Here is an 8,334-nt window from a genome sequence, read left to right on the forward strand (position 1 = left end):
CAAAGCCCTTTTGGTCCTAGGATCTAGTGGAGTCACTTCCTCCTTTAGGTTTCATGATACTTCTATGTACTTACCTATATTACAAAATTAGAAAATTACTTTTATACAATGTATATTTTATGGGTAATGTATTATGCATCTTTCATTCCCATGCACCATAAAAGTTAACTCTTATCTATTGCCATTCATAAACCCATAAAATATTATTTATTTAATAATTAATAATAATCTATATATTATATAACAAAATAATGTTTCATCACGTCATAATATGTTACATGTCGTCAGATGCTCAACAAAAAATTTCCTTCCAAAGACGTTTCTTAATATACACCCTCCCACACATAATAAAGTTAACCCTTATATATTGCGATTCATAAACCCATAAAATATTATTAATAATTAATAATAACATATTCTATATAATAATAACATTTAATAATTTATTATGAGATAACTCACCTTTAATAAAGGCTATCAATTCACCAACCACCCCAATAAACTCTTCTTCATTACCATTTCAAATCTGATTGAATGAAGAAGAAGTAAAACAATGGTGTGGTTTTCTTCTTCCATCTTCCTAGTTGTCGTTTTGTTCATTTGTACCTTGTTTCCCAACTTTTCATTGACATTGATTGTTTTTAGTTACACTGTTCGGATCTGTTTGTTTGCCAATTTAGATTTCTCATTATCAACCCTTACACGTCTTAGCATTTGTTTGATGTTTATCTGATGGCTTTTACTTTCATCTCCTTTTTCTTCATCATTATGCCGGATTTTTTCTCTCTCAAATGTATGTGTCATCGTTGTATTTCTTCATCTATGAAGCATTGCTTCATGATGTGCATTACACCTATGAAGCATGAATACTAATACGTGTGTCAGATACGATACGCATTCTATATGTAAACAGATTTTTTTTTTTAAAAAATATATGATACGATAAGTTTATAAATGCGCGTATAAAAAGTAAAAAATACATAAAATAGGATAAAATTATAAGTATAAATCAAAATATAGGAGAATATACAATGGAAATTTCAAATCATTGTCCTCCAAAATTCCAAGTACCAAAACTAGAAAATATAGTAGAATAATTCATAAAATTGCTTAAATAAGTTGATTTTTGCTTGATTGTTGAGATGTTGCTTAGCTTTGATAAAATGTATTATATCATATCTTATTTTTTTTTTGAAAACATATCAGATACTTATCTTCATCCTTATTTTTATTTTCTTTTTTTATTTTAATTTTTGTATACTCTACGTATACGTATCCTTCACGAATCAGAGTGTATCCATGTCGGATACATGTCCGACACCAATATATGAGGATGTTCAATGTATTCATACTTCATAGCATAGCACATTTGTCAATATTGCCTAAGAATATATTAGGATAAGTATAGTTGGTATGGTGTTGTTTCACCTTCATTTCTTCATTCTGAATTTCAAAGGTAATTTTCCACCCTTTTCCTTTCGTTGGTTTGTGTAATTATTATACTTCCACTTCTTTTTATAATTTATTTTAATCTCATGTTTTTCTCTGAGTTTGTTTAAGCTCCATTTCTTCATTCTTAGTTTCCAAGGTAATTTTTACCACCTTTCCTTTCGTTGGTTTATATAACTATTGTACTTCTACTTTTGTCTGCACTTTATTTTTGATCTCATGTTTATTTTCTATTCAAAGACTTTAATAAGTACCATTTTTTATTCACTTATTTTACTCTTGGTTTATTATTACTTATGATCTTTGATTTAAAAAAATAATGGGTTTAATATTGATAAACTTTAGGTTCTAATTTTATGATTCTCCATTAAAGGTGTTTTTCTTCCAATTTTTTTATGACCCCTAATTTTTAAATTTGGGGATTTTTATGCTTTCGCTATTGGTTATGAAAATTGGGTATTTCTGAATAATGAGGATACCTTTTATACGCTTCCGCTTATTTGAATCATGGATAATTCGTATTATGAATCCTTGCAACATGTGTTAAAGTATATATTCAGATCTATGCATGAACCTTGCATAAACTTTTATGACTCTGTTATGCAATATATATTATATGCACTATTATCTTAATGTTGGACATTGACTTTTGGGACTTTACAATTTTACAAATTTTTAAAGTATATGTATAAGGTATATATGAGTTAAGTCATGTTTGTCACATCCCTCCTTTTAGTTGTATGCTTAGGTAAATATATAGGAATATGTAGGATATATAGGTATAGATATAAGTATATGTGTTAATGTTTGTTTTTATGTTGTGGTAATAGTAGGAAGTATATATATATATATATATATGTTCAATATGTCCGAAATAGGAGTTACTTGAGTAAGGACTAGCTTACTCGAATAACAAGTAGCCTAATGGTAACACTTAATTGTGAAGTGAGGAATTTGGTTTCTCATTAAGGATCTATATCAATATATCCCTAGAATAGGAATAAGTTTAGATATGAGTTGATGATAAGGAAAATAGTTCACGTTGGTTTTAGTTACAAACTACCCGAATTTTAGGATTTACCCGTTATCGGGTAAGTGTATCATTATGAGGGCTCGGTCGATATGACCTGAGCGATTGTATAACTTTCATAAGTGTAATTAGCCATTTCCATCAACATAAAATGATGAAAATGATTCCTAGAGTTCATAGTGAAACTTTGTTCGGTTTACCGGTGAAAATCATCGTGATTGATCACGTTAGTCTGCTGAGAGTATAAACTATTATCAATAATCATTTAGCTAATATTTAGACTTGTCTTAAGGTGTATTAAAATGCAAGAAACACATCCATGCATAACACAGAAATTAAAACAACCTAATACCCTTAATCACCAAGATTAAGCATGCATGCATGATCAAGTCTATGGCTTGACAAATGTCCCTCTTGGTGGCATCATTAAGGCTTAATCTAGCCTTAATGACCCACCTCACCACCCCTCTAACTCTATATAAAGCCACCAAGGGCTGAACTCACCTCATTTCCACCAACACACACATAACTCACTTTCTTCTTCTCTATCCATTCTTCATGTCGGCACCAAGGGATGAGGGGTAACCTCCATTTCTTCCACTCCAAGCTTACATGCAAATCAATCTAACATATCTCTAAGGTATGATAATCATATTTATGATCTTTGTTTTTCAATCTAATAGCTTATCCTAGTTGAATTTACCTCATAAACATCTATGTTCTAAGTGAAAGTGTTAGTTTGTTTAGGGTGTTAGAAACTCTATACTCTTCTCCTTAAATTCTTTCTAAGGTGCTACTCAATTATTTTGGGATATGGGGAATTCATTTTTAAACTCTAATTACTGAAATTCCTCCCTGCAAAGCCTCTAAATTCAGTTTTAAAGTTCCAGCCCTAAGGGAGATGATAAATTCATGTAAAGTGGCTAGGTTGTGGAATTGTGTTCTTAGGTTGGTTAGAAAATGACATGCATGTTGTTATCTTATGAGTTCATGTTTTTAAAGTGCTGTTTAGGATGTGTTTTTGCTGGAAAAGTCGTAGTGGATGGGTTCCAAAATCTTACCCACACTTCATTATGTTCAAAAGCTAGGATGTTAGTTAAAAAGAGTGATTTTAGTGTTGTAGATTATGTATAAGTCTTTGAAGTTGGATTTGATCACATGCATGAGGTTTTATTTTTTGTAGCATTCTATTTTGGTGATTTTTAGGTGTGATTCATGAAAATTTTAGGGTTTCAAAGCTTATCCAGGAGTCGTGTGGCAATCAGGAAACCTGAACGTCGCTAATGTCGCTGGTTTCGACTTAAGGACCCTAGTACTCTTTGGTAATATCTTGAATGACCTAGGAATGATCTTATATCTCATATACCACGGCCTAAGTTCAGTTATAATGATTCTAATATCCTCTTGGAGATTTATGACACACTTCTATGAGTTCTGCGACAACGGGAGGTCATTTACCTTACCGAAAACCCTAAACCGAAATCAATGACCTCTTCGAAACCTTTGAAATTTAATCATATTGGACCAAACTGAAATATGTTAAATTTTAATCTCATATAAGTCATATTCATATATGTTTTGATTTATCGAGTTCTGGTACTCATTCTAGAACGAATCAAAGCTTTTTGAGTTAATTCCAACTCTCTAAGTCAAATATGCCTGTGAGTCTTCTATCGTGCCTAATTAAGACTCTAATTATGTCCTAATTAATGTTTGGATATGTTCGCATTGTCTAGATCCTATCAGGACAACTCCTTAATATTTTCTAAAATCAAAATATCGTAATGAATCATTTAAGATATAATCAGGTACTCGATAATCAGGGAAGCTGCTACAAGAGATTAGTAGGACCAGGGAAGGTACAATTATGGAGGGAAGTATTTTCATATATACAGACTTAGAACCGATGCCAAAGATATTCGTGCATCTCTAAGTCATGCCCGAAACAATTTAGTCGAATACTACAACTATGGCCGCAAACTACCGATTATCGAGACTTAGGAGTTCGTCTAACGATGAAACTAACTTTATGAATAAAATTGTTGGAGTATTGGTTTTGGAATTATGCATTATGTACTATTAGTTGACTTGTATGATTCCTGAAATGTATATGTTACTATATGGAAAAATTACGTGGGAAGTGTAGTTTGACTACACTATCCCAAGTTTGGGGTATGTTTTTGATTAATTACGGAAATGGTGTATTTTTATGAAAGTCGTGGATGCCATCCACGACTTTGGCAAACTCGTGGACCAGAGCCACAACTTCACTGGAAAGTCGTGGATACCATCCATGATTTCCATTATATTTTCTCTCTCATAAGTGAAATCGTGGATAGGGTACATGAGTTCCAATCTCGTGCACCCGGTGCACGAGATTGCATGGGTTATTACGAAACATTATTAGTTTTTATTATTTTTATTAATTTATTAAAATAATATAGTAATTGGTAATTGAATATGGTAATTTTAGTAATTGAATATGATAATTTTAGTAATTTTAAATTAATTTAATAACAAAATTGGAGTAATTAGTAATTTTATATTAATTTAATATTATAATTGGAGTAATTAGTAATTTTAAATTAATTTAATAACAAAATTGGAATTGGAATAAACTAAGAAGAAAATTTCATAAATTGTAGTATGAATTTCAAAAGCATTACATTACGGGGAAAAAAAAATCCTAATGACGTCTATGAGATGATGTTCCACATCCAAGTGCCTTTCTCCTTCGAGGTAGTTGGACTCTTAGTTGTTGTTGTTGCGATTGATTTTGTCTTCCACCTCTAACTAGTTGTGGCTGCTTCTCATCCTCGTCTTCACTATCGTCATCATCTTCATCGTCTTCGTTTGATTGTGAAAGCATTTTCTGTTGATAATATTGTTGAGAGTTGAATGTCGAGAATGGAGTATTTGAAGTAGTGCCAAACATTGATGACATTCCTTGAAATTGCGAAGACGATGCGAAGTGAGAAAATGAGTAGTCACCCATTGCTCCGTAACCGTCAAACTCAAAGGGATGTTGTTATTGTTGTTGAGTAGCAGGAGTTTGAGTGTATGCCTGCGGAAAAGTATCCGTCTGAGTTTGACTCTCATAATGTTGTTGATAGTCAGGTGCAAAAGGCATTTGAAACTGTTGTGGAGGAGGAGCTTGAGAAGTAGTTGAGGAGAAGGCGGTTGGAATTAGTTGAGCAAATGCTTCCACCATCTCATTGCAGTTTGATAGACGTCATTCAATGACTGCAACAGATTTGGAAACACATTTGTAGGAGCACACCTATCCCGAATCATTTTGATAAAATTGTACTGAATAAATGGAAAAATTGAATTTGTTAGAATATGTGAAAAGAAAATAAAATAGAATAAAATAAAATAAAATAATATGTTATTACCGATCCGGCTGAATATGCTCCATCTGGAGATATGTATTTCCTCGTCCTTTGTAAGTACCATTGCATATACTGCGAGTAATGGTACAAAGGCTGGTTATCGTGAAAACCATTCACGACATAGTTTTCCCGGTTATTCCAAACCTGAATCCACTGGTCATGCTTTTGAGGCCAGTTGTAGTCATTCTTCCTACGTAGATCCATCTTGTGTTGTTTTCTCCAGATTAATTGGATCTTCTCGGATGGGTTGTTGTAGACCAAACTGCTTCATCACCCAATCTGCAGCATGCCACTCAACAAGTGCAAAGCAGATGAGTGGTACACGTGCTCTGGCTACATCAGGTATGGGGCCCACATAGGTAATGTTCCTATGTGGGGCCCACACAAACTAATATATAAACAAAGTTAGTAATTAGTGAATATAAGAATAATTAGAAATAATAATAAATATATTAATAATAATCAGAATTGACATAAATTACCTGATCAATGCACAATCGATCCAACATTGACCGTATTATGTTCGTTGCATGACCAGGAATGTTGGTGGTGATTAGATGTTGCGCCCACCTAAAATGTAATGTTATATGTAGTTATTATTATATGAATAGTTTCATATGAATTCATTACAAAATATATTTATGGATTAATCATTGCAATACACAAATATATTTATGGATTAATCATTGCAATACACAAAAGTGTAATATTACATCACATAGTTTTGCCTTGAACTTTGTCTGACTTCGGTACTTCTAAAAGGGCATTTCTTCCTATTGTGTCCTTCACTCCTACACCACCCACATTTTTTAGTTTGTTGGGATTGAGAATCATCCATTTCATTGTGTATACGTGTAGTTTTTGGTCTTCCAGTACGGTTCCTACGCATAAGGGGATTAGGAATGAACGTTGGACCTAAATAAGGAGGCCAATATTCTTCATTTGCAATGGGTTGAAACTCATGTCCATAAACCTTCTGTAAGTTCTCTAACCTATAAATCGGTGATATAAATTGGCCATAGTCTAAGTTCAATGATGCACAAGTAGCAATAACATGAGAGCATGGCAATTTAAGTGATTGAAATTCCCCACAATAACACCAATTGTCGATTAATCTAATTGTGTATACTCTTGAGTGTCGACTACCACCGATACTAGGAACTTCTACCTCCGAGACTCCTGATTCCCGCGAAAAATTTCGTACAATTTGACATGTAGCTTTTCGATTATTTTCATTAATCACCTTACTCAGTTCTTCGCAATAAACATGACCCGCTCTTATCATGTTAGTTGCTTCATTTCTATGGTGTACAAACCATGAGATTAGTCTATGATATGTTGCTCTAACAAGTGCAGTAATAGGCAAGGCCCTTGCTCCTTTCAGAACCGCATTTACACATTCAGCCAAATTCGTCGATCGTACCGTCTCCCATCATCATATGATTGTGTCCATTTTTCTTTTGGGATTTTATCTAACCACGCTGCTGCCCTCGAGTTTTTTTGATGCAATACAGCAAGCATTCGCTCGAATCGAGGCCGCATCAATTCATAGCCTACAACAAGTACATTAATATTCACATAAGTCTAATATATAAACAGTTTTACATAAATGATATTCATTTCAACACTTACCCATTTCAATGACTTTTTCTTTCAAATCATTATCTCGGAACTCCTTGTTGATATTGCTAGCAACCTGATGAATGCAATATACAGATTGACCATCACACCATTGAGGGAGCTCAGTACGTAGTGCACCCAATAAACCTGTACTCCTATCGGATATTATGCAAATATTTGGTTGTGGGATAAAATATGTCCGAAGATTGTAGAAAAATCATTCTTATGCTTCTTTGGTCTCTCCTTCCACAATGGCAAATGCTACTGGAAATATATGTCTATTGCCATCTTGGGAACTAGCTATTAACAAAGTTCCAGTATATTTTCCAGTAAAAAACGTGCCATCAACTTGAAGGATTGGTTTGCAAAAACCAAATCCTTCAATGCATGGCTTGAAAGCCCAAAAAACCTATCAAGAATTAAAGTATTATGTTCATAATGGTTAGATGCTGAATATCTTACAATTGTACCTGGTGCATAATATTGAATAACATTCAACCAACGAGGTAACTCCTTGTATGATCCCTCCCAATCACCATAAATTTGGGACATTGTTATTTGTTTAGCAGTCCAAGCCCTCCTCTATGTCACCGTATAACCAAAATGAGTTACCACTTCTTTAATTAATGCTTTAATTGGTATACCAGGATCTTTTGATACTAGTTGAACAATACAGTTTGCGATGAAAGATGAGTTCAACTTCGTGTGATCTTGAGAAATATTAGTGGATACACAAGTGTGTCTTCCACTAATTTTTCTAATCTCCCAAATATCACGCTTCACACTTTTCGATGTCCGAAGTCTCCATTCACACCCAACACCATAATATTTACATTTTACAAC

At 33.2% G+C, this 8,334-nt stretch overlaps 1 long non-coding RNA gene across 1 annotated transcript in view; it reads left to right on the forward strand.

Annotated features, from left to right (window-relative positions):
- The first annotated feature begins 6,677 nt into the window (after window positions 1-6,677).
- Window positions 6,678-8,334, forward strand: part of LOC109341158 — a 2,587-nt gene continuing 930 nt past the window's right edge. The window contains exons 1-2 of the long non-coding RNA XR_002106907.1: window positions 6,678-6,976; window positions 8,229-8,231. This is a non-coding gene — a long non-coding RNA (uncharacterized LOC109341158). The remainder of the gene's footprint in view (window positions 6,977-8,228; window positions 8,232-8,334) is intronic.

This window comes from Lupinus angustifolius, unplaced genomic scaffold (assembly GCF_001865875.1).
Source record: "Lupinus angustifolius cultivar Tanjil unplaced genomic scaffold, LupAngTanjil_v1.0 Scaffold_382, whole genome shotgun sequence".
NCBI lineage: Eukaryota > Viridiplantae > Streptophyta > Magnoliopsida > Fabales > Fabaceae > Lupinus > Lupinus angustifolius.